This window comes from Ambystoma mexicanum, chromosome 6p, assembly GCF_040938575.1.
Source record: "Ambystoma mexicanum isolate Mex_15411 chromosome 6p, UKY_AmexF1_1, whole genome shotgun sequence".
In the NCBI taxonomy this organism is placed as follows: Eukaryota; Metazoa; Chordata; class Amphibia; order Caudata; family Ambystomatidae; genus Ambystoma; species Ambystoma mexicanum.
In genome coordinates, this window is record NC_090935.1 from 991066286 (window position 1) to 991078630 (window position 12345).

General features: G+C 44.9%; 1 protein-coding gene across 1 annotated transcript in view; it reads right to left on the reverse strand.

The window, feature by feature from the left end:
- LOC138510125 (uncharacterized) overlaps positions 1-12345 on the reverse strand; it is a 398370-nt gene that overhangs the window by 177104 nt on the left and 208921 nt on the right. The window lies entirely within an intron of this gene.

A 12345-nucleotide genomic window follows, 5' to 3' on the forward strand; every position in this document is an offset into this window, starting at 1 on the left:
ACCATAACTAGATGGCCACTACCATGTATTTATGGTTCACTACCCACGCCCAATCCCACAATGGAGAAAGGGGGGGAGTAGCCTGCAGTGAGGCACTCCAAAGCAGGGCATATATCACCCCAGTGCAGCACCCTATCAGGTCTTGAAGATTCCACCCTTCAATCCTGGATATATGGTAAAACGAGGAGAGGGGCGCACTCCAGTTCCCTGCACAACCTTCTCAGCCACTGGAGGAGAACACCAGTGGCTGAGTAGGTTGATAGGGTGCTACACCGGGGTGATATATGCCCTGCTTTGGAGTGCCTCACTGCAGGCTACTCTCCCCCTTTCTCCCCCCTTTCTCCATTGTGGGATTGGGCGTGAGCTTTTTCCTTGATAACCTGATGACTACATCTACCAGAAACCCTTGCAGCAGAAATCATCATTGATTATCATCACCTGCACTTGCTGTGAGCTGCAAGTTAAGACTGCCTCCCTGATGACGTGTAAGAGCACAGAAACCGGTCGGAGGAGAACACCAGTGGCTGAGAATGTTGTGCAGGGAACTGGAGTGTGCCCCTCTCCTCGTTTTACCATACATACATACATACATACATACATACATACATACATAGGCAGTAGTCTTGTAAATATGTATTTTAAAATATATTGACAGTCACTGTAACACTTTAATGACTATTCATGAACAGTACATATACATGTAAATACTTTAAAAAGTTAAGTACATTTGCAAACACATTTCTTGTAACAATATGTTTATTTGGGGGAATGTGGTTGTCCAATTGCTTTACTTTCTAGACATAATACAGTGTTTTGATTAGCTGAATTGTCTGTATTATTAATGCTAATTATGTATGGAAAAACAAATCCTTGAAATTCATGGAAAAAACTTTAGTTGCAGGGAGGTGAGCAATACATTGTAAAAAAAAAACCTTTGAAATTCATGGAAAAAACTTTAGTTGCAGTGATGTTAAGGTGAGAACTTAATGCAACTAAACCCTTGAAATTCAGCTAAAGCCACCTTAACTTTGTGCAGCCTGTTGCACAGACTATGACTACAATGATGACATCACAGATCACATCACTGATGACATCACTAATTACATTGCAACAGTAACTGGCATTAAGCATGGCTTTCAGCCATGGTCAATGTGCATGGCCAAATATATTTTAACACATGAATGGGTACTAGTCATGACCTTCACCTATGGACAGTGGTCACAACCTTTATCCATGTGAACTATCCGCTACCAACCGTATATTTTGGCCTTTACCAGTGGATACAGCTTTCAACCGGAATAGGCACTAGCCGTGGACTTAAGCACAATACTGGCTACTGGCCACAATCTTTGGCCACTATATATTATGGTTTATAGTCAAAAAGTCGAAAGTCAAAATCTCGAAAATCAAATTCTCGAAAAAAAAATCTCGAAAAAAAAAAGTCGAATTTTTTTGTTATGCCGTTTTTTATTCGAAATGGGGGGGTTCCCCCCTAACCCCCCTTTTTTACCCTTTTTTAAAATTCCGGACCCCAAAATAAATATATAATTAAAAAAAGAGTAATTCAACTTTTTTTTTTTTTCGAGATTTTTTTTCAACATTTTTGGCATTCAAATTTTTTTTTCGATATTTTGACTGGCCACCATATATTATAACATGTAAATAGGCCACTAGCCATGGCCTTTGACTTTGAGCAGTTTGTACATCTTTTAGCCATGTTCACTGTATATTTTAAAATGATAAAATGCAATAAGCGATGACCTTCAGCTGTGCCCACTGTGTATTACACAACACTAACCAGCCACTAGCTATGGCTTTCGACCGTGCCCACTGTATATTATATACACTAACCAGCCCCAAGCCATGGTCTTCAACACAATACTAGCCAGTGGCCATGGCCTGTGGCTGTGCCAGCTGTATATTCTGACATATTAATGGGCACTAGCTAAGCTTTCAACATTGCCCTCGGTATATCTTAAAACAGTGATGTGCTCCTAGGCATGGCTTTTAACCACGTGCATTGGTATTTTTGAACACTAACTGACCTCCAGCTATGGCCTTTGGCGCTGGCCAGTGACCACAGTCTTTGTCATAGCCAAGTGCATGTCCTAAATTGCTATTACGGTAGTCAAGTCAACGTTTTCATGAGCTAACATATTAATGATGTTATGCCTAATTCCATTCTTGATGTAATCAGTTATATAAAATGCAATTAGTGTTATCAGTGATGGCATCAGTGTTGTGATTTGCAATGTAGTATTTGTTCTCATAAAACATGTAATTAGTGATGCCATCAGTGATGTGATCTGTGATGTCATCATTGTGGTCATAGTCTGCGCAACAGGGGGCACAAAGTTATGGTGCGTTAGCTGAATTTCCAGGGTGGTGTTGCATTACATTCTAAACTTAACATCCCTGCAACAAAAGTGTATTTTTCTTGATATATATGTATATATTGCCACAACATCACCTTTCCTATCAATATGAATGGAGGAGATACCTCTGGCCACCTATATAATATTATTGTGAAGCCCTGAGGCGGAAAGGGCTGTGGAAGCAAAGCTGTTTGCTGTGGCGAGTGGAAGAGCGTTATTACATCTATCATCCTGCTAAAATCAGGGAAGCCCGTGGAAGAGGGGGAGAGGTGCGTGTGCCTTTAACAGTCAACAGTCAAGCTGTCAGCTGACGAGTCAGCTGACCACCCAGCTGACTACTTGAGGCCGCCTCCGTGACCCTTGCGGCGTGAAGCCCTGAGGCGGAAAGGGCTGTGGAAGCAAAGCTGTTTGCTGTGGCGAGTGGAAGAGCGTTATTACATCTATCATCCTGCTAAAATCAGGGAAGCCCGTGGAAGAGGGGGAGAGGTGCGTGTGCCTTTAACAGTCAACAGTCAAGCTGTCAGCTGACGAGTCAGCTGACCACCCAGCTGACTACTTGAGGCCGCCTCCGTGACCCTTGCGGCATGAAGCCCTGAGGCGGAAAGGGCTGTGGAAGCAAAGCTGTTTGCTGTGGCGAGTGGAAGAGCGTTATTACATCTATCATCCTGCTAAAATCAGGGAAGCCCGTGGAAGGGGGGGAGAGGTGCGTGTGCCTTTAACAGTCAACAGTCAAGCTGTCAGCTGACGAGTCAGCTGACCACCCAGCTGACTACTTGAGGCCGCCTCCGTGACCCTTGCGGCGTGAAGCCCTGAGGCGGAAAGGGCTGTGGAAGCAAAGCTGTTTGCTGTGGCGAGTGGAAGAGCGTTATTACATCTATCATCCTGCTAAAATCAGGGAAGCCCGTGGAAGAGGGGGAGAGGTGCGTGTGCCTTTAACAGTCAACAGTCAAGCTGTCAGCTGACGAGTCAGCTGACCACCCAGCTGACTACTTGAGGCCGCCTCCGTGACCCTTGCGGCGTGAAGCCCTGAGGCGGAAAGGGCTCTGGAAGCAAAGCTGTTTGCTGTGGCGAGTGGAAGAGCGTTATTACATCTATCATCCTGCTAAAATCAGGGAAGCCCGTGGAAGAGGGGGAGAGGTGCGTGTGCCTTTAACAGTCAACAGTCAAGCTGTCAGCTGACGAGTCAGCTGACCACCCAGCTGACTACTTGAGGCCGCCTCCGTGACCCTTGCGGCATGAAGCCCTGAGGCGGAAAGGGCTGTGGAAGCAAAGCTGTTTGCTGTTTGGCGAGCGGCGAGTAATGGCGTCCACTCAGTCCCCTGTGCTAAGGACCCGGGCACAGAGGCGGCGTGACGGCGCTGCGGCCCCTGATGAGACAAAGGCTACTTGCCGACCTTCACGTTCACAGAAAGTAAGTTGCTACCATTCATGCACTTCTGAACCTGAGTCTGTTGAGTATAATGAAGGTCTCACTCAAGCACACGAGGCTCAGGATTGTGAAAACGCTACGAGGAACATTGCTAACCAACCCCCTCTCTGCGACAACGTGTTTGTCAATATAAGTAGCATGTATGATGCTAGCGCAGATGCTTTCACAGGTTGCGCCATTACTCACGGGCGGCGTGGGGGGGACGACGATTGCCGTGCGCTGGATGACGGCGAGCCCCTGCAGGCGCTTGAGGGTTCGGGATGTTGCGGGGTTCTTGAGGCCCCGCTGAAGCCCCTCGACAGCGACAGCGATGTACCGACTGGTCTTTGCCGTGGCGGAGCTCTCATCCCGGCTCTCAATGTAGGGCGTGTCTGTTTGGACGCCGCTCCCGCGAGCGATGACGCCGTGAGGCAGGGTTTCGGAGCGTGTGTGTTTTCGAGCTCGCGCGGCAGAGTTATTTCAGACTCAATCACAGCTCGAGTCCTCAGCGACGATGGAGCAGCGCCCTCTAGCAGCGAATTCACGGCAGTCCAGGAACTTGACCAAGAGAAGGAGCTGATTACTGTCGTAAATCAGTCCGCTGGGCCTCGGCCGTCCACCCATTCTTTTTCTAGCTTACCTTGCGATGACGTGGGACCCACTCCAAATGACTCTTGCACGAGGATCACTGCGAGTTCTCCAGTAAGCGTAACCACGAATCTGACCACAGTGGGTTCGCACGATGAATTTGCATATACGAACGCGACCAACTTTAGCAAGCAACATAACATTTTTAACACAAGTCTGCACGGCTGCGACCAAAACCACGTACTTAATCTGGTGAGCGGCATAACGGATGAGCCAGAAGCACGCAATTCAATGCTCGCAAGAAGAGATTCCCTTGGGGTTGTGAACAACGTCCTTCAGAACTTAACGCGCTTGAACAAAATGTGCGCCAGTAAGACACCCAAAGAGCCGATCCTTTCAGCCGAATCGAAAGTAAAATCTGCAGCAAAACGCAATAACAGCCAACTGTCGGGAGCAACTTCTGACATATGGCCTGACTCGTGTTACAAACGGTTAAAATCAACTGATCAGTCCTTAAATGCCGATTTGAGGCATGAGTCTTCTGAATTACATTTGACTTCCCAAAAAAGACTTGCCACCTCTAAATGGAAGTCCCATGGAACCAATGATGAATCCGATGGCAATGACCACACCTCACATAACGACTCTATGGATTCTTCACTAATGGAACGCCCATTTCCGAAAATTCGTCGTGAGAAGGAGCTTCATGTGGCCAGACCTTCTGAGCCACAACCTAATTCATCTGGTATAACTCTGCCGACGATGCCTTCAACAACGGATTCACAAGCTCTTTTTATGGCCTCTTCGTCGATTTCATTGGCCCCGTTCATGAAACTGTACGAAAACATACATGAAGCCACTAAGGACTTAACTACGGTGGTCGCAATGATGAGCTCAAAACTAACTCAGATAGAAAAAACTTGCGACCGATCGTATGTCAAGCAACATGAGTGCCTTAAAAGACTGGAAGGAGCGTTTGTCTTGTTAAATGAGAGCAAGAAAACCGACTCTTCTGACAAAAGACTGTTCGCCGAAGTGGCTCGAGAGACCCTTGCCCTATTTAAACACGACACTAAAATTGTAGGGAGGCGGTTGTCTGAAGAGTGCCTATGTAGCAAGTTCTCTAGCACGAAAGTTAAACCTCAGGCTGAACAAGCCCTTACTGAAGCATCAAAACAACAGCACTCCCTATTGGACGCTGTCTCTAACCAAGATCCTCTTTGCCCTCAGTTGTCACAAGCAACGCATAATACCCTAGCGGAAGTGGATCCTGTTTCGATCCCTGTAAAGGCCTTTGCAGTCCCTCATGACTCAGGGCTCCCGACTGTTTTATCTACCTCAACCACTGGTTCTTGCTTAGTGACAAGTTTGCCTGTTCCAAACAGTGTCAATTTGTCCTTTAACACAGTATTTGAGCAGTTTAGAGGCGCTGCCAATAAGGCCTCTGTTGACCCTCAAACGGCCTCTCCTTCGGGTATTGGTACTATAACTGAAACAACTGCTGAAACTGCGAGTATCTCCGCAAATGAAGGTTTACCTAAGGTTTTTTCCATTTTTACACGATCCTCCAATGCCACAAGGAATTTGGCGACTTCGCCTTTAAAACCAAACCACGCTGTAACCAGCAAGAAACCGAAGAACCAAAAGACAAAGAAAATCGTCTCAAACGGATCGCAGAAATTTTTACGAAATATAAAAATGGTACAGGCTCTTTCTAGTGACTCTGTTAAAACTTCAACGGCTCAAGCCCCTGAATCGAGTAACGCCCTAATATCACAAAAAAGTGCCCACTTGATTTCAGCTAAACAATCTCAAATAAAGAATATCACGCCGTCTGAGGATGGCTTGACTGAAATCCTGGACTTCTCAACCTATGACGATCCAGAACTCGTAGAGCTAGATTCTGTCTCATCTACAAGCTTTGATGTGCCCCAAATCACCGTGCCATTATCTAAAGTTGTTTCGTCTCAAGGCTTGGAGATGCCTGCATCATCATTGGATAAAGTTGTCTCAAACCCAGTAATAACGAATCAGCCGTGCCCCAAGGAGGTTATTGGTAAAAATTCTACACTTAAACACAAGTCTAATGAAAGACATTGTGAATTGATTGAAGCTTGTGATAATTCGATCACCATGTGTCACCAGCAGTTAGTCCTGTGTTTATGACCATGGCCGATAAACGGAATTTTTGCATAGCTCAGGCGCAAATCAGCAGACCAGGGGGATCCTTGACATCGTCATGCCCCTTGATCAAAATAGACAAAAATAAGGAGCCCGAAAAATTTGAACTGGAATGTGTTGAGAATGATCTTATAGAAAGCAAGCGAAGGAGATTAAAAGAATTGGTGGTTGAGAGACGTCCTCAAATTTCACACGATAAGGGCCGAAATTCAGCACCGAATAAAGTCTGTATTTACAAACTGGCAATTGAGAGCTTGGAACCAATCGCGAACCTGATCTTGAATCGAAGAACGGTCCTTCAATTATTTCACCTTGTACCAAGCCTACGTGCAATTTCCTCGAATGACATAAAAGTCGTGGAGTTCCCAGCTGAGGGCACGAATGACAAGGTGTTGCTTCACTTTACATCGAACCTTTTGATTACGTCAATTTTAGAAGAAAATGTGGCATTGTTTTCATTAGGTTTTGACGTTTATAATCTGAATGACTCTGATGAACCACGACAAAACTCTAGTGGAATTTCCAATAAGGGAAAGGACGTTCCTTCGTCTGCCGCCGCAACACCAATACCGTCGAAAGAAGTGCCCACAAGGACTCTGGAAGGGTCCTTTCACTCGACAAATACCGGCACCCAAAGTCTCAAGCAAGCACCACGCCGGCTAAGGACCCCTCTTTTGCCAGCTAGCGAGGTTACCTCTAAAAGGGACGGCTCCGATGCTCAGATAAGAATAACAATCAAAAGAAAGGATTCTCTCAATGGAACTTCTAATGAGCGTCTGCACTCGATAACACCTGCAGCTGAAAACCTAGAATGGAATTGGCTTGCTGGGGCTCTAAATGTGAAGAAGAGCCAATAATGCCAGGACTCTAAAGCCCCTACCATCTGCTCTGTTGCCTCCTGGAATACTCGAGGGTTCTTGCACCTGTTTAACACACCTTGGTTAGAAAACCTCCAACTTGTGTGTCTACAGGAAACTTGGCTAAGCGAGCTCCCACTCATAGCGGACTTTGAGTCGGTATTAAATCCGGCCATAAAAGCTAGGTTGGGCCGCCCTATGTCAGGGCTCCTAACGATGGTCAGAAGAACTTCTGGCTGGAGTGTCACAAAGTCCGTTAATCATTCTCCATATATTCAGGAAACCATCATTGAGAAGTCAGGGAGACGGAACTTGCAGAAGGACATGATTATAATCCTGAACGTATATTGGAACCACCTACGCGCCGGTAAAATGGAGTTCATCGACCAGATAACCGGTGTAATTGATCATCTGATGGAACACCTTGTCTCTCCAAAGATTCTTGTGTGCGGTGATCTAAACATCGATCTATGTAAGGATCCACAGTTAGTTCATAACTCACTGGCACATGCTTGGGCATCTGAAATGAAGTTACGTAACTTTCAGATGCTGAATGGCAACACGCGCTGCGACTTACCATCGAGGCAAACATGGCATAGCAAGGACTCATCCTCAACAATCGATTATATGTTCGCATCCGAAGCCTTGCATCCGAGGATCCAATCATTGAGGATTTGTGAAAAAGACCAGAGCGACCATAACATGTTGCTCATGGAATTTGTTTCATCCAGCACCATTCAAAGGCCAAAATGGACTCACAACCTCGTGGTCGAATCTAATAGGGTTCGCCTAAGACTAGAGGAGAGCGAAGTTAAGGGGGTGATGCTCCAGTATTGTCATCTGAGCGCAGATCTGGAATATGAACATCTCCTATCACAATTTAAAACGGTAAAAGTGGGTTCCAAAAACCCCAACATGGTCCATGTCCACCGCTTTGATTCCGAGATATTGACGCAAAAACGAATGATGCGCACTACCATAAGGAGAGCTAAGGCTCTTGACAGGCCTACTTGTAAACAAGAAATAAACGCGGCAAAGCAAAAATACAAAAATTGGCTGAAAACGCACAAATATATACAAGTGCAAAATGATGCAGAACAGATGTTAAACACCCTGAAAAATAAAAACACGAGCGATTTTTGGAGAATCATTAACAACTTTCAGGCTCCTCAACTGGCTCTACAGTCCAGCATGGTTTCCGAAGAAACCTGGATTAATCATTTCGAAGCCTTATATAAAGCTAAAATCCCTGAGACTACCACTTTGGGTTCGACCGTGACACCATGGAATCTGACATTTCCAAGAGAAGAGATTGTGTCTATCATTAATAAAGCAAAAAAATCAAGAGCTCCTGGACCAGACGGCCTTTCCAATTTCACGATCAAACAACAGCCTGAGCTATGGGCATCCATATGCGTATCCTTATTTGATAGGATTTGCAAATCTCAAAAAACTCCGAAATCCTGGAAATCTGCTGTGATTGTCCCAATATTCAAGAAAGGAGACAGAACTTGCCCAAAGAACTATCGTCCTGTGGCTTTACTCGATAGCTTGGGGAAAATCTATGCCACAATGTTACAACACAAACTGGTGAAATGGGCAATCGAGTCTAACCACATAGACAAAAGGCAATCAGGCTTCGTAAAGCAAGTGGGCTGTTCTCTAAACTTGTTAGCTCTAAATCTGTTGAAAATGGAAGCATTAAAATCTAAATCTAAGATCTACTTGGCCTTTATCGACTTCTCTTGCGCCTTCGACACCATCGACAGAGCCGGCTCGTGGGCAAAACTGCAAAGTTGGGGATGTCCAGTCGACTTAATGGCAGCAATACGCGAATTGCACTCTGAAACCTCCATAAAAATCCGGCTGGATCAATCTGGAAACGTAACAACACCTATCAAGACCTATAAAGGGGTGAAGCAAGGTTGTCCCTTAGCAGCTGCACTATTCAGTTTATTTATATCCGATATTGGACTGGCATTCGACGAAGTAAGATCCTTTCCGCCGAAGATTGGAAAGACCTGCGTAAGCTGGTTGCTATATGCTGACGATCTTGTTATTATGGATCAAACTCCCATAGGTCTACAGAGGAAACTGAATGCAGTAGCACAATATGTTGCAACAAACCACTTGGTAATAAATACAAGGAAATGCGAAATCATGGTGTTAAAAAATCTTAACAGTGGAAGACAAAACATGAAAAGCCATCCAAGATGGTATTTGGGTAGGGAGGCTATTCATACAACCCTGAACGTAAAATACCTTGGAATGTTACTAAATTCATCAGTCAACGACGGTCCATGGTTGTCTGAAAATAAACGTAAATGCAAACAATTGGCCAGTCAAGCCGTCATCATACGGAACAAATATGGGAAATTTTCACTAAAACCGGTTCTCGCCTTTTATCACCAGAAGGTAATCCCAGTATTATTATATGGCGCAGAAAACGCCTTGGGCTGTAGTTCTGACACATGGTCTTCGCTGGAGCACTGTTTTTGGTCGAAGGTACTGGCGTTGCCTAGGGGGATTGCAACAGCTTGTGTGAGGTACGAACTTTCACTTATCTCGTTACACGCAAGGGTTTGCTGGGCCCTAATAAGCTTATTTCGGAAATCACGCCAGCGTGAACACATTCCACAATTTGATATCTTTCATGACCCATCTCCGGCAAACAACAGCATGTTATCACTATGGTCGAAAAGATGTGAAGATATCTTAAGAAATCATGGGATTAGTATGGACCAGCTGCATAAAGACCCGAACGCTGCCAAATTAAAAATCTGGCGTGCAGACTGGGAACAAACTTGTACGCAACGCAGCACAGCTTCCATGATGAAGGACATCCCGCTCGAGACAAGGCCTTTTAACGTCTTACAACGTTACATTGAATTATTTCCAGGCCCACAGGCTCGAAGAGTGTTCATGCTGATGCGGCTGAATGCATTTAAAACCAGTGAACGGCTGGTGTCTTGGCGTTCAAATAAAGTTGAATCCTTGATGTGTAGATTATGTACCAAAGACAAGGAAACCCTAAAGCATTTGGTCCTATTTTGCACTAATTTCCGCTCTGAAAGGACAATCCATCTGGGCCCTTGGGGAGCAAACTACCCCTCCCGTTGTGCAGACGATTGGTGGGCCCACATGTTTCAAGGATGCGACAGGAAGCTGATATTACCATTAACTCGACTTCTGATGGTAATTGAAAATCGACTGAACTCATTGTCAATTGAAGCGCAAGGAGGCCAATGTCTTGCATAGTTGGATGTGACCTTGGTAGGGGTATTGCTAAGTGATCCTAAGGGATGGCTAAGGGAGTGTTAATGGACAATTATTTTCCTGATGAAGTGTTGTATTGTATGTTTGTTTGTAAAACATTCTCTTTTTCTTTTTTTTAAAGGTTTGTAATAAACCGATAAAAATAAAAAAAAAAAATAAAAAAAAAATATATATTATATAATATATAGGTGGCCAGAGGTTTCTCCTCCATTCATATTGATAGGAAAGGTGATGTTGTGGCAATATAGAGCGAGAAAAAGAAAAGAGAGAGGAAACAGGATCTCCTCCATTGTGGAGGAAAGGCAGCACTGCAATTCAAAGTAGAGGTCCAGTATATGAAGGACCTGGGATCTCTCAACCTGTTAGAAAGGAGTGTTAGGAGAGGAAATTCCCTCGTCCCTAGGCAAAGGGACAGAGGAAGGGTCTAAACAATTGTGTAAATAAGTGTGATTTTGTTGTGTAGCTCCATTATATGGCGGGACTGGGATCTCTTTGCCTGGTATAAGGGGATGCAAGGAGGTAAATACCCTTGTCTCGAAGAGGAGGCTGAGGAAGGGTCTAAACCATTGTGTATATAATTGTGTTTTATTGATTTATGGTTTAAAGTGTTTTGTGGAATTGCTAGAGTGTGGAGCGGTGATAGTTGAGATTGGGTGAAGAGACGTGTAGTGTAATAAGGGGAGGCAAAAATGGGTCATGCATGCAGTAGTGGGAGGGCAGGATAGATTGGTGCCACTGGATCGGTGTCGAGAATCAAAGATTATTACAAGTATCTAACCAGATGTAATTATGAGTACACTTACCCCACTGAAATACATGTGTTCCACACTCCAGCTGTATCGTGACAAAATATTGAGGTACCATCACATGTGGGTTGCGGACAAAAGAGGAGGGATGTATAAACCTTGGCCCAAAGAAAGAACAAATAATAAAGAGGTTTGGGGCCAAATGTATACATATTTAGCAGCAAAATATAAGCAGAAGAAGTTGAAGAATAGGAAGGGCTTTCTTGAGCTTTGGATAAGGGTTGAGGAGTTGGAATATGACCCAGAGGACCCTAAAGGGAAATACATTGTAATACCCTATCCTGTGTTACCCCTGCACCTAGTGTTACGACTGCATGTTTTGATACACCTACAACCCCCACAGCCCTGCCACCCCCACAGGGGTGTTATCCCATGCAAGCTGCAGCAGGTTATACTAATCCCCAATATGTGCCCTAGGCAGCCCCGCAACAGAGAGCCCCTGCCACCTATGAAAACATCCTGCAGCCATCAGCAGCGAATGCCCCCCATAACCCATTAATGATGGGAACTGAGAACAGGGCACAGAGAGACTTAGAAGCAGATTCGAGGGACAGACGTGGAGCTTGACCGAGTAATGCTAGAATGGGGAGAAGAGCGTCAAAAATGTACTGATGAATGGAGCGACAATGATATTCTATTTCAAATTCACAGTACATGATTAAGGATACACATGTTGAGAAATAAGATGATGCCCGTAATGGTGCAATGGATAGAGAGTTTTACAACATGTGTAAAATTTAGATTACGAGTCAATCAGATCAGATGTAGATGCAGGAGTAGCAGAGGAGGAGGAATGGGGTACAGATGAGGAACAGGGAGAAGAGACATCTCTCAGGGTGATGCCAACAGTGGAG